General features: G+C 39.0%; 1 pseudogene; it reads left to right on the top strand.

Annotated features, from left to right (window-relative positions):
• Positions 1 to 24621, top strand: part of LOC125877435 (uncharacterized) — a 122436-nt pseudogene that overhangs the window by 56427 nt on the left and 41388 nt on the right.

Raw genomic sequence — 24621 nt, 5'->3', positions numbered from 1 at the left:
ATATAATGAACTTGCCACCCAGTGAACAAAATCACTTTGTGGTGCCCGTGGCAGAGGGTCATCATTTCTTTGTGGAGGTCACAAGATAGAATCCCGTTGATATCCTTTTTAAAACGAATAAAAATTTGCACAACACAATAGTCACCGTCAACATTAACAAATCTTTTTTTGTTTCTAATTGTTATTGATTTATTATCAAGTTTTAATAAATAATTATTTTTTACTAATTTAATTTAATAATCTTTGACTTTTCTTTTCTTTTTTATTAGTTAATATTTATTTAAAGATATAAAAGTTAAAAACAAAACTTGTGCTCTTTCTCTTTAAATTGAAAACCATGTTCGTCGTCTTCTCCAAATATCAATCTCCCTCATCCAATCGCTCCGATTCAACTATTTTCTTCATTTATATTTGAGTTATCAACTCGATACTCTCATAATTTATTGAAAATATTAACTTTGTTCACTTCATGCTCTCAGTCGAATGTGGGAGCGAATTTGTAGTATAGATGTATAATACATAAATGTCATCTTATTACTGTTCATATTTTGTTGTTTGGTTTTTCATATAGACTGGAAAGACCAATAATTTGATTCAACACCTAAATTTATTTGATCGATGAATTTACTTGGCACCTAGAGACTCTTAATCGTAGATCCGCCTCTAAATGCATGTGTTATGGGAAAGTGACAACTAAAAAAAGCATGAATGACGTTAGAGGTTCTCAAATTAGATAATTGGATTAAGGTTAATGAAAAAAATATTTAGTTTTTCTAATTAGCTAAAATGTATGTGAGGCACTGATAATGTGATACCTTATTTATTATTTTTCAACTAGTAACTATCATACTTATTGAACTGTTTGCTATTATATTGTGCCTATAAAATATTTTTATTCGTGATTTTTGTATGTTATGTTGGATGATTATTATGCTTTTTAATCAAAAAGTAATATTTTTTGTTGAAATGAAATTTTTATAACATTTTATTAATATAATTTTTCATTTCATATGTACATTCAGATATTGAAAACAAATAATCTTAATCATTCAAAGTTTAGATTTAAAGACCACGTCTTAATATTCAGATGTGTATTCAGATATTGACACTTAGATCTTAATATTCAGATATGTATTCAGATTCAGAACTAATGGAAACAAATGAGGCATAAGTCATGAAAATTTGATAATCTGATACATGCATCTGAAATAATGATTCTGAATCATGAAAATACTTGCATGCTAAAGGTTTAAGAAATTATCATTGAAAACGTGAAATTATAATTGAAATGATGTAATTAGGGACTGTTCATGAAGAAAAACTTATTTATAATGAAACCCCATGAAGATATAGAAAGTTTTAACTTGTAGGAATCATAAACTTGAAGAATTGGGGTTTTCTTAGGACTCAATGGGTCAAGGGATACCAGTGATGAAATCCCACATACCTGGAGTAGAAATCTTGACTTGATTCTTGGAATGGAGACTTGAAGCATGGAACCTAGTTCTTATTTTAGATGAAACTTGAAAGGAAAGAAATCTAATTTGGGGAGCTTATGAGGAAATGAAGATTTTTGGGCTGATAAAATCTTCTAATCCCACTTAGAATAAGTTATAACGATATAGTTTAGAAATTAAAAGAGTAGGAAAAGATAAAAGTAACTCTGGCTTAAAACCAACAAAGGCATTCTATAGTTGACTTCCATGGATCGTACAACACTTCATAGACCATGAAAATTCCCATGAACGGAAAAAAGTTTTGGGTTCTGAGGATCAAGTTCTATGGATGATTCTATGGTCCTTGGATCTATTCAATGGTCGTATAAGTGTGTGAAAGATAGAGTTTCTAAGTTATGGAGTCTGGGCTTACGAAGTGATCCATGGTCCATGAAAGCCTTTACGATTTGTGAATGTGTCCAAGAAACTCTCTTCCAAATTTTCCAATTTTTGAGCTTGGGTCTGTGGATCCCATACAGCTCGTGGTTCCTTTGACCATCCGTGAAAGGGTTTATACAAACGCCTTTTTCAGCTAATATCAGTTCTTCTAACTTTTCAAGGTGTCATCTTGTAACACCCCATATACGAAAGAGGGAAGCTTAGCAAATTTTTAGAATTTCCAGGTGTCACCCACGAGGGCCAACCACGCCCCCTAGGTCAGCCCGTAGGTGGACACCATGAAAAACTTCCTAAGGCAGTAGCCATGCCAGGACCCACACCCCGTGGATAGGTCCACGACTCATGTCTAGGAGGTTCGTAGATGGGAAAAATTCTCTGTCGAGACCACACATGACTAGGACGGACCGTAGGTCCATCCACGGTCTGTTGTTAGGGTTTCGTGGGTAGAGTCTGGGCGTTGAGTATAGGGCATAATGGTCCTTTCCGAATTTAATTAGAATTAAGTGGTATCATTTTACCCTAGCCTAGACCACCTATATAAGTAATTTAGACCCCTAAATTAAGTCATTTAAGTCATTCTCTCAAACTCACCAAAACAATTGGGTTCCTCTCTCAAATAATTCTCTATCTAGAAAGTTGAAAAAGAAGAAGAGGGTTCAAGCTAGGTAAAGTCAAGTCTCCATTCTTCCAAGCTTTGTGGGCTTTGTAATCAAGGTATGATGTCTTATTCATCCATGAAATCCTTTCATCTGTGGAGCCCCATGTTTTCCCCAATTAGAAGAAGAATTCCCCAAGTCAAACTAGGGTTTCTTCCAATGTAATAGGTTATGATCCAATTGAGTAGATTATGGTTGTTTATGATGGAATTGAATTTTTTAGTCTGATTGTACATATACCCATGCCTATCCCTTGTTTCTAACCTAGAATTGATGAAATTGGGTTTTATGCCATGAAAGGGGAAATTGAGGATTTGGATGTAATCTTCTAGAATTGATGTTATATATTGTAGATCTCTTGAAAGTTAAGAATATAGAAATTTTTTATAGAGATTAATGTATGCATGATGAATCATGATTAGTAGTGCTTGAGATTAAGGGCTATATGATGAATTATGATTAGATTGCTCAAGGTTGAAGCATATAGATGTGAATTGAATGAGATCAAGTATATATATATATATATATATATATATATGATGACTTATGACTTGTATGCTTGAGGATTAGAATGTCTTGAGATCTAGGCATATGTGATTATTATGAGAAGCATTGCTTTGAGAGTAAGGCTTGTATTTATGAATGTTTATTGCTAGGGCTTTGAGAGTAAAGCTGATAAGATGAACTGTGAATGTTAGGACTTTGAGAATGAAACTTATATGATTGCTGAATTGTAGATAGAGTTGTTGTGGAAGGATTTACCCACATGACCTATATTATGTATGTATGAATGAATAATGTGAACGGTTTACTCACATAAAATGATTCTAGGTTGAAATGTTTGCTCACCAAAAATCAATCTAGACTAAGTACTAAATGAATGATGATGCTAGAGGCGACTACCCTCGACCTCCATATGTAAAGGATATGAGGTGATTTCCCATGTTCTTATTAGGACGAATGGGCATGAAGGTGAGTACCTGTGACCCTTATGAAATGATGTGGAGGCAAATCCCCATGTATTTAAAGCTGGACTTGGTAAGACAAGACCATGCATGGTAGCTTGAGTAGTAGATCTCATGGATAGCCTTGGATTGAGAAATCGTACCCTTCCAAAGGTTAGCTTAGACTAGCATAATAGAATGTTTGCATGATAGCCTGACTTGGTAAGGCCACATTATTTCATGATAGTTTGGATTGAGCAATAGTACCCTTTCTTGAGTAGCTTGGACTTGCATGAAAGGATGATTTCCATGATAGCTCAGTCTAGCATAATGTGGTGCTTTTCCCTGGTAACCTTGAATTGGTGAATTGTAACCATTCATGAGTAATGATGTGTCTTGGACTAGTAAATAAGTACTCTTCCATGACTCGTATGAACATGAGGGACTAATCCCTGAATCAAAGTAGCATAGTTATGATGAAAAAATCTTTACTTCAAGGAGGTATTGTAAGTATGTTTTGATATGAGATTGATTATATGATGATATCTTAGCTTGGATTGTTAATTTAGTTGCTTTCCTTGATATGTATGATTAGAGGTGGATGACCTATGTAATGAGTAAGAACAAGTTGAGTTTACTTGAGAAGTGTTCCTCTTATGATATGATGATTTATGTGCATTGAATATGATTATGACTTATGTTGTTATCTCTTATGATTATGGTATATGTCTTATGTTGACTAATGTCTATCTTATTCTTATGTTTATGATTTATGCTAGCCATTATATTTAGTACATTTTTATACTAGTGCATACTCCTGCCTACATTCTTATCAAATGTAGGGTCTGGCGATATTGACTTCCATCCCCGTGGCTAGGTTCATAATAGAGCAATGAGTGAAGATTTGGTGAGTCCTCATAGCATTGAGGATTTGATCACCTTTCCTTTGTGTTTTTCATTTTATGTTTAAAACTATTGTATGGGCTGTGTCCTAAGACTATTCAAGTATTAGATGGTTTGAGACAAGTGTAAAGACTTCCGCTTCATTTTATAAGACTTTGATATTTTGTGAAAATGTTTTAAATTTCCACACCATTTTCTACTATCTTATGTTATGAAAGCTAAGTGGCTTGTATGAGGCCTCTCGGGGTATTTTACGCCATGTTACATTTCGGGTCTACCCCTGGGTCGTGACAAACTTGGTAATCAGAGTATAAGGTTTAGAATGGTTATAGGATGTCTCAAACCACATTTAGTAGAGTCTTGTTCATAAATGTGAAGCGCGCCACATTTATGAATAAGAGGCTATAAGTTGTTTAGGAAACTTCACTTCTTCACTTCTCTAAGTAGTGCCATAGAGTTTAACTCTGTAAGGTCTTTCTCCTAATTCGTGCCCGATGGTTTTCAGGATATGACTACTACAAGAGCTAATGCTAGAAGGAATGAGGAAGACAATATAAATCAAGAGGTTCCTCCCCCAAGCTCCTCCACAAGCTCCAATTGACCCATTGAATGAGAATGTAACAAATGCGGAGCTTAGGACGGCCTTTCAAGTGATGGCTGAAGTCGTGATGGTGCAAGCCAATAGAGAGGTGGTAGCCCTCGTGAACCCAAATGTGGGTATGACGGCGTCAAGAGTGAGGGATTTTATGAGGATAAACCCTCTGGAATTTTATGGCTCCAAAGTTGTGGAAGATTCTCAAGAGTTTATAGATGAGGTCTATAATGTGTTAGACATTATGGGAGTTACTCCGGCAGAGAAGGCAGAATTGGCCTCTTACCAACTCAAAAGGGTTGCACAGTTTTGGATTAATCAATGGAAAGAGGCTAGACCGGTAGGAATGGGTCCCATAGAATGGTAAAGGTTCAAAACTACTTTTCTTGATAGGTTCTTCCCTCTAGAGATGAGAAAGTCTTTGATACTTGAGTTCATTAACCTTAGGCAAGATAAAACGAGTGTTAATGAATATGCGTTGAGGTTTACTTAATTGTCAAAATATGCTCCATCCCTAGTGGCTGACTCTAGGTCTAGAATGAGTAAAATTGTGTCGGGAGTGTCTGATTTAGTAGTGAAAGAATGTCGTACCGCCATTGATGTGCCATGAAATCTTGGCACATTTGATGTTTGAAAACTAAGGATAAATAGTAGAATCTAGTGTAATTATGTAGATATGATGTGTTTGTTGATGTTTGTACAAGTAAAATAGGTAGTCGTGAAAGAGAAAAGAAAAGAAGAATATCCAAGCTGGAATCTAAGATTTTGATGTCCAAGTGAAGACCACGGAGCCCTACACGGGCCGTGGTCCTTCTGACGGGCCGTGGTCCTTCTGACGAGCCGTGAAGCTGCTCGTGGTTGCCATCCAGTAGGCATACTTAAGAGTAAAGGTTTATGATAACACAAGTAAAGTTCACTGCCACCTATACGAGCCGTGAGGATCAAGACGAGTCGGACATGGTTCATGAAGTTGAACCAGTGGCCAGGAGTCAATGAGTTAAAATGGGATTTCACCAGTTGAAGGCCACAAACACCCTGATGGATCGTGGTCTCTATAACGGTCTGTGGTGTTGTCCATGATGATTTGTAGTGTAGAGGCATTGAAAACCCAAATTTGGAGAATTACAAGTGAAGACCACAAAGGGCTTCACAGACAGTGGAGCCTTTGACGGACTGTGGTGGCATTCGTGAAGTGGCGCGACAACTCAGTTCTACTTCGAGTAGGACTCGTTTTAGACACTTTATTTGAATTAATTAGGTTGTTTTTAGTTTTTATCTTGTCTTATCTTGAACGAGCGATGAAGTTTCAAATTTTCTTAGCTTTAATTTTGAACGATTAACATTGAATCATTTTTGAAGTTGGATTTCTGGTTTTTGAATCATTAAAGTGCTTATTGATTTTGCTTATTTTCGTAAGTACTTTCTTATCATGTTTTCATTATATAATTATGTATGTTTACGTGAAATCATTAGTGGCAAAATACCACAACTGGGATTGTGGGATCTATGATGTAAATCTAAGTATAATTTCGTAAGATGAGTGGAAGGCGATTTATGTCTACAAACTATAATTTACCTTTCGTTATTCATATATTCTAATAAGTGCATGCATTAGAGTTAGCCTGTATATGTCATTTGTTCGAGAGAAAAATGATAGTTGGGAAAAAATTGAATCAACCTGAAGAAACTGAGTCAAAGTTCGAGAGAAAAGAGAAAAGAACTTTAACACTATCGTAAGCGAGGGTAAAACTTGTTAACACTCTAGGAATGAGAGGGCTTGAGTGAGAGTTATCTAATTAGACTGGGAAGTTTTAAATATATCAAACTCGCTTGTATTTTACAGAGATGAATTGCCTGAAACTCATTTACGGAAAACTATTAGATGCAACGTTATAGGGAACACAATCCTAGTTTTATTTAATTATTGAAATAACTTTAGAATTAATACTTTGTTATTGTTAATCTAGATTTTGCTTACCAATCTTAGGTACTAGGACATTACAACTAAACCCAATTTACATTCCGTAATTGTTTTCTTTAGGAAATAATAACAACATTTAGGTAAACGCGACAGTGAAATCATTTCTGTAAAGATATTCTATGTGGGATTGACCTCAACTCACGTTGAGTTCTATAAATTGACTTAGACTGTTCATACTTCTTAATTGAGGTATAAGTTTGGACGTATCAAATTTTGGCGCCGCTGTCGGAGAATTTTAATTCAGAAGTGTTTTATTAGCTTTTATTCGAAGTGTAGTTATATTTCCAAATTTTACGTCTTATTCTTTGTCTGTGTCTCTTTCAGGTGAGTTCGACTGTGTATACTAAATACTAGAAGTAAAGGAGCTCCATTGATTCTTTACAACCCAGAACTTCGAAATACTATTCGTAAAATAGTGAATGCATAAGAACTTGAGGCTCAGAGGCAAAGACTGGGACTAGAAGCTAAAACTGCTACAAGAGGTATTCAACAGAATGTTGTGAACAACCCGCCTGGGGTAGGGAAAGAACACATAGGAGTGGATGAAATAGTTCCTCCCCACCGCCAACCACTAGCTCCAAGGGGTAGATCACAACATCCAACTCACATGATGTACGAAGAGGATGACTTAGACTTGGACGGAGCTGGAGCCACATGAGGGATAGTGTTACCTACACTACCTCTAGGTGTGAAATTTACAATCACCAACACTATGATTCAATTGTTGAATCTGAAAGGTATGTTCAGAGGTGTAGCTGGTGATGATGCGAATCAACATTTGATGAACATTGTGGCGATATGAAAATCGCAAGAAATTCCTAGAGTTAGCCAAACAACAATGAGATTGAGGTTGTTTACATTGTCTCTTACTGGGAAAGTAACAATTTGGTTGAATGAGATGTTAGATGACTCAATCAAGACCTGGACTGAGTTGAATAAGGCTTCTTGGAACGATTCTTTCCTGAATCAAAAGAGTTTCAGATGAAGGATGAGATAAGTGCCTACAAACAGTTACCGAGAGAAGCAATGCATGACACCTAGTGGAGATTCAGCCAAACCCTAAAAAAGTGTCCAAACCATGGTCTTACTAAGAGACATCTAAAACAGGCTTTTAATAGATCTTTAAATTATGTTACTAAACCTGTTGTTGATGCAGTGTGTGGAGGATCATTCATGAGGAAGCCATTCTCAAAGAGCAAGTAGCTGACGGATGAGGTGTCTAAGAAAAATAGGGCATGGTACACCAGGGATGCAGAAGTAGGAGATCTTGGGTTCACTTTTGAACATTCAGCTGAACAAAGAAAAAGAGAAGAATAGAGGGATTAGGACATGGCACACATGAGGACCCATATAGATCTACTCACGAAGCATATTGTCGCAAGTTCTGAAAAGGTAAATGCTTTAGGACCTCCAAATAGGTATGAAGATCAGGACATCGATCTAGATGAGGAGGCTAAATACTTGGGCAACCAAGGAGGTTTCTGGAATTATAACTCGGGAAACCAAGGTTACAAATTTGGAAATGTAGGTCAGAATTACTCCAGAGAAGGACAATATGACATGCCAGTAAATAGAGAGTAGGAAACTGTCAGAACAGAGATGGGTACAAAAATGATTGCAGTGGTGTGTATGTGCCACCATGTAATAGAGACTGGGCAAGTGGTAGCTCCATTGGGTCTAAGCTGGAAGACATTTTGGCCAAAGTGCTCCAAAAAGTTGAGTCAACTAATGAAGGGGTGAAGGAGATGAAATGTGATTTCTCCAGTATGAGTCAACTGATAGACTCTCACACCACCTCTATCAAGTAAATAGAGCAACAGTTGGGGAAACTTTTAGCATCACTAAACCAGAGGAAGAATGGGTCACTACCAAGTGAAACTATTCAAAATTCTAAGAAGGATGATCATTGCATGGCTATCACCACCAGGAGTGATAAGATTCTTAATGACCCAATTTCTGCAGGTACTAAGCATGAACAAGTGTTGGAGAAAACTAGAAGAGAGGAGGCCGAAGTTGAACAGGTAGATGACTTTGAGGACGCTCAAGCAATAGCCAAACCAGCAGGAGCAAAGGAAAAAAGGGTTGAGGGAACTATGCCTCTACAGAAGATACCAAGACCACATCCTTCTTTCCCTCAAAGGCTTAAAAAGAAAGCCGAAGATGGGAAATTTGCTAAGTTTTTCACCATGTTGAGACATATATCAGTGAACATACCATTGGTTGAAGCTCTATAGCAGATGCCAGGATATGCTAAGTTCATGAGGGATTTGGTCACGAAGAAAAGAGCTGTAAGTATTGATTTTACTGACAATGTTCATAACTGCAGTGCTATTTCTACCAGGTCTCTGGTACATAAGAAGGAGGATCCGGATGCATTCACCATACCGTGTACCATCGGATCAATCGAATTTGCAAAGGCCTTGTGTGACTTAGAGGCTAGTATAAACTTGATGCCGCTGGCCTTCTACAATCAACTGGGGTTAAGAGTTCCAAAACCCACAGTAATGAGGTTGATGATGGTAGATAGGTCGGTGAAGCGACATGTGGGCATCTTATGTGATGTGCTCATAAAGGTGGACACTTTCATCTTTCCAGTAGACTTCGTTATCTTGGATTCCGAAGTAGATTTTGAGGTTCCCATAATTTTGGGAAGAACATTTTTTGCCACAGGACGAGCATTGGTAGATGTTGAGAGTGGAGAAGTGAAATTCAGACTCAACAAGGAAGAGGTAAAGTTTAAAATTTATAGGTCAATGAAACAGCCGCATACATGAATGTGGTATCTGCGATAGAGACCTTTGATGAAAACGAGATGGGAGTGACCATTGAGGAGAGGCTAGCTGTTGAAACATTCGTAGCCGTGTTGATGAATTTTGAAGTGGATTTCCGACTGACTATGTGGAAACCGTAAATGCTTTACAGGGTATGGGAGCACACTCTTATGCTCCAAAGAACTGGACTTGGATTTGAAAAACAGGCCAAGTCCACCAGCAAAACCATCCATTGAGGAGCCACATGTGCTGGAACTAAAACAATTACCTTGTCACCTGAAGTATGTGTTTTTGGGAACTAACAACACTTTGCCTGTGATCTTGGCTGCAGATTTGAATGATGAACAAGTTCAAGCCGTGATCAAAGTGTTGATAAGGTATAAAAGGGCAATTGGGTGGACCATTGCTAACATCATTGGGATCCCTTCGGGTATATGCACTCATAAGATCCAACTTGAGGAGGACTGCAGGCCAAGCATTGAACACCAGAGGAGGTTAAATCCACCAATGCAAGAGGTGGTAAAAAAAGAGATCATCAAGTGGTTAGATGTTGGGGTTGTGTGCGCCATTTATGATAGTTATTGGGTCAGCCCAGTGCAATGTGTGCCCAAAAAGGGTGGTATGAAAGTGGTTGTAAATGCGAAGAATAAGTTGATCCCGCAGCGACCAGTCACTGGATGGCGAGTGTATGTGGACAACAAAAAGTTGAACAAGTGGACCTTGATGGATCATTTCCCAACGTAATTCATGGACCAGATGCTTAACAGGTTGGCTGGAAAAGGGTGGTACTGTTTCTTGGATGGATACTCTGGCCATAACCAGATATCAATTGCTCCTGAAGATTAGGAAAAGACCACTTTTACATGTCCCTATGGCACTTTTGCATTTAAACGTACGCCATTTGGATTATGTAATACACCAACAACATTCTAGAGGTGTATGATGTCTATCTTTTCAGACATGGTGTAGGACACTCTGGAGGTATTCATGGACGACTTTCATTGGTAGGTGATACTTTTGATGAATGTTTGCTCAATCTTAGCAGGGCTTTACAGAGATGCAAGGAGGCCAATCTAGTGCTGAATTGGGAGAAATGTCATTTCATGGTCAAGGAAGGTAGAGTCCTTGGTCACAAGGTGTCACAAAAAGTGTTAGAGGTTGACAAAGCCAAAATTGAAGTGATTGAAAATTTGCCTCCACCTATCTGTGTGAAAGTTGTTTGAAGCTTTTTAGGACATGCCGAATTTTATTGGCGTTTCATCAAGGACTTCTCAAAAATTGCACACCCTTTGTGTAAGCTTTTGGATAAGGAGGTGAAATTTGTTTTTGATGAGGCATGACTAAGAGCCTTTGAATGCCTAAAGGAGAAACTGATTTTTTCCCCTTGGCCAATATTGGGCTGAACTATTTGAGGTAACGCCCGATGCTAGTGGTACTGCCCTAGGAGTTGTGTTGGGACAGAAGCGCAACAAGATGTTCCATCTGATCTATTATGCTAGTAAGTCACTAAATTGAGCACAACAAAACTACACAGTCACTGAACAGGAACTACTGGTTGTGGTGTACGCTTTCGAGAAATTCAGAGACTACTTGATGGGTACTAGAGTGATAGTCCACACGGATCATGCAGCTCTGAGATACCTCATAGCAAAGAAAGATACCAAGCCAAGGCTGATCAGATGCGTGTGGATGTTTCAGGAGTTTGATTTTGAGGTTAAGGATATGAGAGGTTGTGAAAACTAGGTGGTTGATCACCTATCTAGGTTGGAGGCTGAAAAGAAAGAGGAACTTGAGCTAGAAATCAATGATTTGTTCCCGAATGAGCAGGTATTAACTGCAACTCTCAATCTTATTCCTTGGTTTGCTGGTTTTGCTAACTTTCTTATTAGTGACTTAATGCATGAGAGGCTGACATTTCAGCAAAGGAAGAGGTTCCTGCATGATGTGGGTAAGTATTTTTAGGATGAGCCCTATTTTTACAGGGTGTGTGCTGATAATATAATCAGGTGATGCATCCCTGAAGCTGAGATGTTGAATATTCTAGAGGCTTGTCACTCCTCTCTAGTGGGTGGCCATCATAGAGGCGCTCGGATAGTCCACAAGGTGCTTCAGAGTGGGTACTTCTGCCTACAATTCATCAAGATGCAATGGATATAGTAAGGAGTTGTGATGTGTGCTAGCGGCAAAGAGCCATCTCTCGACGCCACGAGCTGCCAATGACACTTATTCTGGAGGTAGAGTTATTTGATGTGTGGGGAATTGATTTCATGGGCCTATTTGTGTGCTCCTATGGGCAGGAAGTATACACTAGTGGCAGTGTACTATGTGTCCAAATGGGTTGAGGCAGTTTCTCTGCCTGAGAATGATGGCAAAAGTGTTGCTGGCTTTCTGAAAAAGAATAACTTCTCAAGGTTTGGCACACCCAAAGCTATTATCATTGATGGCGGTTCCCACTATTGCAACAAGGTATTCACTGCGCTTCTAGCCAAATATGGGGCTAAACAACACAAGGTGGCAACACATTATCACCCGCAGACCATTGGCCAAGTTGAGGTATCCAATAGGGAAATAAAGGCGATTCTGGCACAAAAAGTGAATGCCAACATGGCAGATTGGGCACGAAAGTTAGATGATGCTCTATGGGCAAATCAGGAAGCCTTCAAGACACCTATTGGTATGTCTCCATATCAATTAGTGTTTGGAAAGGCATGTCATTTTCCAGTTAAGCTTGAGTAGAAGGCACTCTAGGCGTTGAAGAAGTTGAATCTAAGTTGGAGTGAAACAGCAAACCTGAGACTGGTTCAAATCAATGAGATGGATGAGTTTCACTTGAGAGCATATAAGAGGTCATTGTACAAGGAGAGGATGAAGTTGTATCATGATAAGCATATTGAGAAAAGAACCTTCACTTCTGGTGATTTGGTGTTGCTTTCCAACTCCAGACTTCGTCTGTTTCTGGGGAATTTGAGATACAAATGGTCTGGACCTTTTAAGGTAACTCAGGTGTTCATTCGGGAGCTATTGAACTTGAGAATGAGAAGGGTTAGAGGTTCAAGGCCAATGGTCAGCGAATCAAGGCATACTTGGGTGTTCCAGAAGATGTGAAATTAGTGGATGAATGTAAGCTTGATGAAGTTTGAGTAATCAAGTAACCTGCATCGCGCCGCGACGTTAAATTGTGTGATGCTTGGGAGGCAACCCAAGATTGTAATTGTAATAGGTAGTTTTCTTTTTGTCATTTTTCTTTGTTTATATAGAGTCACTGTGCTGATGTGTGCAGGAAGGATTTGAACTAAGAATGACAAAACTTAGGTGCAGACAACTCTTCATGAGAAGTCCCACGGGCCAGGGTGCCCTTCACGGGCAACTTCATAGCCTGTCATCCTCAACACCAGCCAAATGAGGCTACTGGAAATTGCCATAAATTGGTTCACGAAAGGGTTCACGGTCCGTCAATCTTTGTACAGACCGTTTAGCCTCTCATGAACCTCAAGTAAGTTAACCCTCCAAAGTCATGTTTACAGACCACTATACGGACCGTGGTACCCTTCACGGGCCACTTCACGGTCTGTCATCCCTAACCCATTATCACTGCCACCCGACCCGACCCGCGCGTATGGAAAGATTAAAAAGAAACGTATATACTACTCTTCAAGCACCAAGGGTCAGGTCTTTTTCATCTCATTCTCTCTTCCATAATGGTTATTAAAGGCATAAAGAGGTTTTTCATCAGCCATAAGTTCCAACTTCATCGAATAATTGAACCCTAGTTCTAGTGTCAAGTCATTAAAGTGTGGTTCATTGTTTCTCTATGTAGGTGAAAAATAATTGTGATCTCATTCGAAATAAGTTCCCCCATGCTTGTGTTATGAGTGTAATCTTATCTAGAAACAAGTTAGACCTACTTCTATTTGATTGAATTTGAGTAGTATTATCTTTGATGATATTTACTTATGAGGGTCTAATGAATTGTTGTGGGTTTTGTTTAAATTAGTTGTGATCTTATGTGGGGTGGTTGAATTTGTGTAGAACTAGTGTTGATGTATGGGTATGATCAATTTTTGAGAAATTAGTATAGCATGATGCTATTAGTGAGAAATTGTGTCGAAATCTCTTAAGTTCAGTTTGTCTATGTGAGTTTCGCCGGTCTATTAGGATGAAATTGAAGGAATACTCAATGTTCCCTTGTGAGTATGTGCTTGTTGGATGAGTATTGTGTTTACTTGCCTTGTGCTTAATGGATATTAATGGATTTAGTAGTTGCATTGTGATCATGTACTACAAATGGGTGTAGCCTAACCTATGGTGATTTTGAGAGAAAATGGCACTGAATATATGTGAAGTGTAAGTTCACGATAGGGTTCATGGACCGTGATGACCACCACGCCCCGTGAAACCAATCGTGGTCCATATTAGCATATGAAATTCACACTGTTACTTTCATGGGGGCTTTCATGAACCATGGTTCACTCCACGGGCCGTTAAGCCCTCCATGAACTTTGACCAGTGTGGCCCCTATCTGCACCTATGTTCAAGGCTTGTTCACGATGGTCTCCATGAACCATGGGAGCTACTACGACCCGTGTAGACCTCCGTATAAAAAATATATATTTTTTATTTTATTTTAGTTTTGCTTTTGTATTTTTACTTCTTTTCTGTATTTTGATTCTGTGGCCTTTCCCAATGATAAATTGGGTGATGACATTCTTAAGGTAAGGTGTCACGTTGTAATTGCACAGGGGAAGTCTGAGTACCCGATAGTGTGTCATTTTACTATTTTGTGTACTAATGGGTTTTTGTATTTCTCGGGTACTATGGCTCCCCGAAGAAAGAACGGAACCAAACATTCCTCACCTACTCCCTATCAATCAAAAGGTCAAAACACTTCAGAGTCTAGTAATTTCTGAGGTTCAGATAAATACCACCATTGAGGAGTCTCACCTCGAACTACTAGATCCCAGTCTGAAGAGGAAGGTAGTAGTTCTGGTAGCGGTGAGGAATCAGGTAGCCAGTCTAAAGATGGTTTGGGAGGCAGTACAGAGTCAGAAAGAGGCTCTCAGGAAGATGCAACCACATCTCCACTGCAGTAAGACCAGAGACTGTAACTGGAGCTCAGATAGAGGAAGGTGCCGAAGAGTGGAATGATGAGGTTACCCCATATGATACAATGGTCCAATATGTTCACCTCTACGAATTTGAACTAGTGGTAAAACAACAGCTGATTGATTGTTTCAGATCTATTCGGATAGTGAACAGGTCAGAAAATTTCTTCAATAATGGAATCGTGAATAAGTCGGGTGGATTTAGAAATAGACCACTCATGCCTGAGACTAGGGTAGTGATGGCAGACATCTAGGCATTCCCAGATATTTATAGACTATTCTAGCTTCACCAGTTTGAATGGATGAACAATGCTCCTGGGGAATACACTAGCCACCTACCTCGAGAGTTCTATGCAATTTACACATCCATTCTAATGAACATTGATACGGAAACTAAAAGAATGAAGAGAGCATAGAAGACAGTTGTAGCCACACTGGATCCTTTGGATACAGTCACTGTGCGAGGAAGGATAGTGAACATCTTTGAGGAAACAATCAATAGGATGTTACATGACCTAGAGTATACAGCGCCAACTTCTGTAGGAATATTTGAGGGTAAACACCATGTTGTCACGAGTGAGTCGGAGATGGAGGATCCTAGTTTGAGAGAGCCTATCATGCGTTGGATTGTAGGTTATACCGCCGCAGAATGAGAAGCGGTAGCATGGGTGTTTGATCCACATGTGCTGATTACAAAGGCGTCCCTCAACTTTTCGGCCAAGGTCTGGTGGTCCATAGTTCAAGCACAGTTGCAACCCACAACAAATGATAATACATTTTCTCCATCACTGGTATCATTGGTCGCCTGCCTCATGGACGGATAACTTGTGAATGTGGGTCAGATCATCGCCATGGAGATGCGAGAGAGGAGCGCTGAATGAGCGAGCAGGTTTGCCGTTACCTATCTGATAGGGAAACTTTCTTTGTAAGCTAACATTTCCCGAAATAAGTTGGTGGATAAACTGGTTGAGGCATCCAAGATAACTGCAACTTCCAAAATCCAAGATGTTGCCAATCTTTTGTTTGGGAGAAAATCAGGAGCAGTGGGACCATTAACGGTTGTACCACATACACCAGCGGTCCGCCCACAGGCTGAAGGCCAAACTAAGCCGGATGAATCCTCACAGCCAACTTCGGAGGCACCATCACCACCACCAGCTTCAACCTCCCAGGCTACAGGTACTTTTATCACTCTTCCTACCGCTTTCCTTGAAAAGTTGGTTACAGATCAGCGACATACCAAATTATCCACTGGATGCCCCAGCTCATAGAGCACTATGTGTTAGCTACGGAGAAGCACGTAAAAGATGAAATGCAAGTTCAAGCTTGCTATTTTAAAAAATAGGATGGATGGCTTGGAGGCCCATGTCCAAGCGCAGTTGCAGGTTGCCGGTTCAAGCAATATTGAAGAGTTCAAGAAGCAGTTGGCCGAGATGCGAGCGCAAGTTGCTAAACTAGCTGAAAAGCTGGTACAGGTGCCCAATCTAGTCATGCCAGACTTCTTTATGAAATTGTTCAATGAGACGCCTACCACTTAATTACTTGACGATTTCTGGGGAGAGCTACCCAAGAGTAAGTCCGGCAAGAGAAAACACAAAGTCGTAGAGTCTGATGAGGAGCTATCTGCTAACCTATCCAAAGAGGAAAGACGACAACACAAGAAAGCCCGCAAAGCATCGAGGAAGAAGGCAAGAGAAAATGAGGCACTTTTGCAACAACAGTGAGATGTGGTGTTAGCTGGCGCTTCTGGTAGCGGAGTACCTGTCCCAGTTAGTGGTAGACAGTCTGATCCAGAGTTGGTTTCTCAGAGTGCACCCATTGATAAGGGTGTCGACGCTGATCCGGCTACCGGAGCCTAGTGTACCATAGGTATGACCCCTCCTCACAGCCCTGTATTATTTTTCTTCATTGACTTTGAGGGCAAAGTCTTTTTGTTTAGGGAGGGGATGGTGAGTAACCTGACATTTTAGCTGTTAGAATTAATGGAGGTTGACTCTATGTTTGTCTGATAATTGTGATTGGTGTGTTTGTGTTTTGGAGGAAAATGCGAAGTTTTTGTGTTGAATTGTGTAGCAACCTAGTTATTTTTTAAATGAAGGCCTTAATCTGAAATTTAACTGTTAGGCTCTTTCAATAACATAAAGGTACTGATGAGTTGATCACTCCTAGTCTGATGAATAAATTGGTGAACTAATAAACTAGAAAATGTAAGTATGTGTCATGTGTGTGTGAGGTTTGCTTGAAGTTTAACGCTAGGAGCAGAAACTAGAACTTGCACGAGTAGTCTTTCTTATATCATAGAATAATTGAATAGGAAAGGATCAGTAGGCCATTTTTGCTAAGCCATTAAAAACCCAAAAATAAAACAACCAAATAAAAAGCTTATCACTTGAACATTATTTGAGCCTCAAAATCAATTTTGTTCTTACCCATTAAATATCATATCATTGGGTCTCCGAAGATACGATGTCACAACTCAGGCCAAAGCCTAAGTTGATGGTGATTGCAACCCGAGCAGAAAGAAGAAGTAAAAAAGAAGGTTCAACCAATTAGCTGAAAGAACAAAATGTAATATATATATATATATATAAACAAAGGAAAGACTAAAAAAAGTAAAATATTGGCTATTGGGATGTACTGAAATGAAGAAAAAGAGGGAATCGCTCAAAAAAAATTATGTGCGAACAAAACTTTGGAGAACCAAGGTACTTATCACTCACAAACCCAAAAATCCATTCCCAAGCCTGAGCCTATGTTACAAGCTGATAAAGTCCTACAGTGATCCTATTGTAGTTGTTCGACAGATAGAGTGTATAAAGCAAGGGCAAGCTTATAGTCTTTTGTTGTTAGTGTTAGAAGTTCTTTGAGAGTGTGAATGTAGAAATTAGTCTAGTTATCATGAGTGAGGGACTTCTTTCGGGTGAGGACACAGTGATTGCATTTGATAGTTAAATTGTGTTAGCTGATATCACACATGCATAAGCATAGTCGACTATGAGTAATGGGATGTCATCAATTGATCATTGCATGTTAGATTGATGTATTTGGATACAAATTGTGGTTAATAAGGCTTCTGCATGATTAGGATAGTATATGTGGGGTTTGAAGAGTCGAAATGTTTTTCTTTATCATCACTTGAGGACAAGTAATGGTTCTAAGTTGAGGGTGTTGATGTGTTGAGAAATCTTGGCATATTTGATGCTTGAAAACTAAGGATTAATACTAGAATCGAGTGTAATTATGTAGATATGATGTGTTTGTTGATGTTTGTACAGGTAAAACAGGTAGTCGTGAAAGAGTAAAGAAAAGAAGAAAATGCAAACTGGAATCTGAGATTCTGATGTCCAAGTGAAAACCACGGAGCCCTTGATGGGTCATGGTCCTTCTGACGAGTCGTGAAGCTGCTCGTGGTTTCTATCCAATAGCATGCTTTTCAAGTGAAGGTTAATGATAACCCACGTAAAGTTCACGGCCGCCTATACGGGCCATGAGGATCAAGATGGGTCGTGACATAGTCCATGAAGTTGAACCAGTGGCCAGGAGTCAAGGAGTGAAAATGGGATTTAACCAAGTGAAGACCACAGACACCCTCACAGACCGTGGTCTCTATAACAGTATGTGGTGTTGTCCGTGATGCATTTCCAGTGTACAGGTATTGAAGACACAATTTGGAGAATTACAACTGAAGACCATGAAGGGTTTCACGGACCGAGAGGCCCTTGACAGACTGTGGTGGCATTCGTGAAGTGGCGCGACAACTCGGTCCTAAATCGAGTAGGACTCGCTTTAGACACTTTATTCGAATTAATTAGGTTGTTTTTAGTTTTTATCTCGTCTTATCTTGAACGGGCGACGAAGTTTCAAATATTCTTAGCTTTAATTTTGAACTATTAACATTGAATCAGTTTTGAAGTTGGATTTTTGGTTTTTTAATCATCAAAGTGCTTATTGATTTTGTTTATTTTTGTAAGTACTTTCTTATCATGTTTTCATTATATAATTATGTATGTTTACGTGAAATCATGAGTGGCTAAACACCACAACTGGGATTGTGGGATCTATGACGTAAATCTAAGTATAATTTCGTAAGATGAGTGGAAGGCGATTTATGTTTGCAAACTATAATTTAGCTTTCGTTATTCATGTATTCTAATGAGTGCACGCATTAGAGTTAGCATGTATCTGTCATTTGTTCGAGAAAAAATGACAGTTGGGAAAAAGATGAATTAACTTGAAGAAATGAAGTCAAAGTTTGAGTTCTAGAGAAAAGAACTTTAACACTATCGTAAGCGAGGGTAAGACTTGTTAACACTCTAGGACCGAGAGGGTTTGAGTGAAAGTTATCTAATTAGACTGAGAAGTGTTAGATATATCTAACTCGCTTGTATTTTGCAGAGATGAATTACCTGTAACTCATTTACGAATTTTTTTTTAGATGCAATGCTATAGGGAACACAGTCCTAGTTTCATTTATTTATCGAAATAACTTTAGAATTAATACTCTGTTAATTGTTAATCTGGATTTTGCTTACCAATCTTAGGTACTAGGACTTTACAACTAAACCCACTCTACATTCCGTAATTGTTTTCTTTAGGAAATAATAACAACATTTAGGTAAATGCGACACTGAAATCATTTTTATAAAGAAATTCTCTGCGGGATTGACCTCAACTCACGTTGAGTTCTATAAATTGACTTCAACCGTTTATACTTCTTAATTGAGGTGTAAGTTCGGACGTATCAAATTATGTTCATTGTGACATGGATATTGCTCGTCTTATGACTCATGCCCAACAAATTGAAGAAGAGAAACTAAATGGGAGAGCTAGGGAGAAAAAGAGGTCTAGAGATGATGATAATTCCCCTCATGTATGGTCTGATGGACTTGGTCATCTTAAGCATCAACAGAGGTTTTCCGGAAAAGACTCCTCCAATGCTCCTAAGTTAGTGAAGATAGTGTGTCTAACCCTAAACTGCAAGGAATTAGTAGTAAATCCATATGGCCTACTTGCACTAGATGTGGAAAAAGACATGAGGGTAGATGTTTAGCCGGCATGGAGGGTTGCTTTAGTTATGGTAAAAGTGGCCACAAAATGATAAATTGCCCAAAGATGAAGGCTAAGGGAAGAGAGGGTAGGCATCTCTAAGCTAGAGGTGAACAAGAATGTTCTCCGGATGCGACTACCAGTATTTGTTTCATGCTTTATAGATTTTGGTGTTGCTTTTATTTTCTAACTTGATATGATTGACTTTGATATTGTCTTTAGTATGAATCGGCTGCATTATTGTTATGATTTGTTTTATAGATTGTAGAACCCGATATGGTTGATGCATATCGTGACCAACGACACTAACCTACAGTACGAGTGTCTACTATCGTCGATAATATACTAACCCAACCAAGGGTTGGGGTCGTGTCCCAAGGGAGTGGTTTTGAGAATTAGTAGAAAAATAAAATTAAGTTCTAACTAGTAATAGCAAAAGACATTAATGATATTTTAAATTAAAAGGGGTGACACAAGGGTGTCAACTATCAAATGGGGGTTTTGTCACAAGTACTATAAAACAACAAAAATAACAAGAAAATCAAGTATGGGGACAAGTTCTTGGGGTGTGACAACAATACAAGTTGAGATAAATCGCTGGGTACATGCTTTCGATAGGAAATTTGCAAGATAATAGTGACTAGGCTAAGCTTTAGATGGAAATGCGTTCCTCTCGGACACCCATTTGCTGCATGAAGGCCACCCTATGCCTTACCCCACTCACTATCTCGAGCTGAGTGTTAGGATATGGGACTAGGGCTCATCCTCTCGGGCTGAACCTCATGTCGACCCACTCCTTAGGCCATCAGTCTAGCGGTCTTGGTTTTGCGACCTCCCTCTCGGGCAAGCTGAAAACACATGGGTGGTTTTGTATTTGCAACTACAAACCCATTAAATTAAACCACAACCATTAGGTGAATCACCATTAAAATACATCTAACCTATCAGCAAGCAAGACCCAACAATAATATCAACACATATTTGCTAAATCACACCCCAAGAATGGGGGGTTTTAGCCACACATCAAGAAATAACAAAATACACCTAAAATGATAAAATCAAATGGGTATAAGGAATTAAACCTTGATTTAAGCAAAGGAAGAAGAATGGAGAAGACCCACTTCCAACTTGGGGAAGATGAAATCCTTCTTTCTTCAAGTCTCCCAAAAACCCTCTCCGAACTTGAGAAAAAATATCCCAAAAAGTACTATTCTATTGTGAAAATTAAAATAAATGTTTGACTTTTTAAATATAATAACTAAGGCTAGTATTTATAATTTTCAGATTTAGTGCTGCGGCGGACCATTCGACGAGGTTAGTCGCGATCGCCGAATGACTTGGTGAATCGCCCTTCTTCTGGTTCCGCCTTTTGTGCTTTGCCTTCAGCAAGTTTATGTTCTGGACCATTAAGCGGTATGACATTGCTTGGTGAAACTGTTCGGCGAAGCGTCGACTGCTCCTTTCATCGCCTTTTTGATCCACTTCCTTGAGGGCTTCGCGTACTGGAACAAAGGGCGGAGTACTTCCCTTCAGCGATTCGCCAAGAGTGATTGGCGAAGCTCAGGCTTCAATTTTTATGGTCTTTCCAGCCTTTTTGTTCCTTTTTGCGCGTAAGTATCCATGCTTCCGCTAAAACTTCAAATACCTAAAACTTAATAGTTTTCATCAAATATTGAGACAAAATAAGTATTTGAGGACACTATTTCTATTAAAATAAAGCCCTAAGTGAGTCCAAATTGTGGACTCATCAACGGTCATCGTGAGTTTTGGGTAGGTTGGAAAAATTTGATGAGTAGGGTGTTTAGAAAATACCTTGAGATGTTTAATTAGTAGACTTCTATAAAGGGTAGTAGTATAGTTCACCATGGTTTAGAATCATCTTGTGTGATGGATGTGAAATCTTAGTGATAACTTGATCCGACCTTAGATTGAAAGAAGCAATATTTAGAAAGTCCGTTTAGGCTTGTTCCCAAGGGGGAGATGGTGTGCTTAGATAGCAAGGTCGTTGGGTTACTTGAATTTCTCACCTTTGAAAAGTTTAATGAGTTTGGGAAGTTTAGTCCCTGTTTTGTAGGACCATAAGGGATCTTGAGATGTGTTTATAAGGGTGATTATGAGCTAGAGTTGCCTAATGAGTTGGCATAGGTGCATCCAGTTTTCCATGTCTCTATGATAAAGAAGTGTGTTGGAGATCCAACATTCATATATCCCTTAGAGGGGTTGGGAGTTAATGAGAATCTCTCTTATGAAGAAGTACTGGATAAGATCTTGGATCGGCAAGCTAAGAAATAAAAAAGCAAGGAAGTTGTTTCCGTGAAAATGTTAAGGAGGGATCTTTTAGTGAGGGTTTTAGTTGAGGGTGCTACTTGGGAGGCCGAAGCCAATAAGATGTATCGATATCCTTATCCTTTCTCCTTCTACTCCTCATTTAGCTTGAGGTAAAGAGTTCCACATGGTTGTTCTTTGTGTGAAGTCATGTGTGTTTTAGGTGTTTCCATGATTTCCTTATGTTGTGCATGTTCATGAAAGAACTTGTGTTTTGAAAGAAAATGAGTTTGCATGATTGATTTTCCACATGTTGTAGTGCATTGAGTATGAGTTGCATATAGACTTCATGAGATGAGTTGTGAAAAATGACTTAGCTTGGAGTTCAGATATTCCTCCTTGGATGTATGTTATGAGTATAGATTGCATATAGGCTCCATGAGATTGTGTTGAGCATGCTTTTAGCTTGGAGATGATAGTTCCTCCTTGAACATGAGAAATGTTAGAATTTCATGCATTTTGGGTTGTTAGATGTAGTTCATACCTTCCTTGTGGTGCATTGAGCATGTTTAGCTTGGAGTTGATGATTCCTCCTTGGTTGTGTGCATTTAGATGTGTTGCATGATAATGGGTTGCTAGTCTTGAGTCGTCTCCTTTAAAAAGTGCCTAAGAATGCCATTCAAGAAAGAATATTCCCAAGGGGGAGATATTGTAACACCCCGTATACGAAAGAGGAAATCTTAGCATTTTTTTAGAATTTCCAAGTGTCACCCACGAGGGCCAACCACGCCCCATAGTTGGACCCACGCCCCGTGGTTGGACCCATGCCCCATGGTTGGACCCACACCCCGTAGGTCAGCCCATAGGTGGACACCATGGAAATCTGCCTAAGGCAATAGCCACGTCAGGACCCAAGCCGTGTGGATGGGTCCACGACTCGTGGCTAGGGGGTCCGTAGATGGAAAAAATTCCCTTTCCAAACCACGCTTGACTAGGATGGACCATAGGTCCATCCACGGTCCGTCGATGGGTATCATGGGTGGAGTCTGGGCGGTTGAGTTAAGGGCACAATGGTCCTTTCTCGATTTAATTAGAATTAAGTGGTGTCATTTTACCCTAGACTAGACCACCTATATAAGTACTTTAGACACTAAATTAAGTCATTTAAGTCATTCTCTCAAACTCACCAAAAGAATTGGGTTCCTCTCTCAAATAATTCTCTCTCTAGAAAGTTGAAGATGGAGAAGAAGAGGGTTCAAGCTAGGTCAAGTCAAGTCTCCATTCTTCCAAGATTTATGGGATTTTTAATCAAGGTATTTTGACTTGTTCATCCATGGAGCCCCATGTTTTCCCCAATTTAGAAGAAGAATTCCCTAAGTCAAACTAGGGTTTCTTCTAATGTTATGGGTTATGATCCAATTGAGTGGATTGTGGTTGTTTATGATTGTTTATGATGGAATTGCATGATTTTAGTATGATTGTACATGTAACCATGCCTATCCGTTGTTTCTAACCTAGAATTGATGAAATAGAGTTTTATTCCATGAATGGGGAAATGGAGGATTTGAATGTAATGTTCTAAAATTGATGTTATATATTGTAGATCTCTTGAGAGTTATTCATATAGACAAAAGCTTATAGATATTAATTTATGCATGATGAATCATGATTAGTAGTGCTTGGGATTGGGGGCTATAAGATGAATTATGATTAGATTGCTTAATGTTGAAGCATATAGATGTGAATTGAATGAGATCAAGTATATATAAATGATGAATTATGACTTGTAGGCTTGAGGATTAGAATGTCTTGAGATATATGAATATGTGATGCTTATGAGAAGTATTGCTTTGAGAGTAAGACTTATAGTTATGAATGCTAATTGCTAGGACTTTGAGAGTAAAGCTAATAAGATGAGCTATGACTGTTAAGACTTTGAGAATGAAACTTATTTGATTGTTGAATTGTAGATAGAGTTGTTGTGGAAGGATTTACCCACATGACCTATACTATGTATGTATGAATGAATAATGTGAACGGTTTGCTCACATAGAGTGATTCTAGGTTGAAAGGCTTGCTCACCTAAAATGAATCTAGACTAAATGCTAAATGAATAATGAGGCTAGAGGCGACTACCCTCGACCTCCATTTGTCAAGGATATGAGGTGATTTCCCATACTTCTCAGAATTGAACAAGAGGTGATTTCCCATGTTCTTATTATGATGAATGGGCATGAAGTCGAGCACCCGTGACCCATATGAAATGATGTGGAGGTGAATCCCCATGTCTTTAAAGCTTGACTTGGTAAGACAAGACCATGCATGGTAGCTTGAGTAGTAGATCTCATGGATAGCCTTGGATTGAGAAATCGTACCCTTCCAAAGGTTAGCTTGGACTAGCATAATAGAATGATTGCATGATAGCTTGACTTGGTGAGGCCACACCATTTCATGATAGTTTGGATT

This window comes from Solanum stenotomum, chromosome 9, assembly GCF_019186545.1.
Source record: "Solanum stenotomum isolate F172 chromosome 9, ASM1918654v1, whole genome shotgun sequence".
Lineage (NCBI taxonomy): Eukaryota > Viridiplantae > Streptophyta > Magnoliopsida > Solanales > Solanaceae > Solanum > Solanum stenotomum.
The sequence above is the reverse complement of the archived record's forward strand: the minus strand, read 5'-3'. Positions and strand labels throughout refer to the sequence as shown.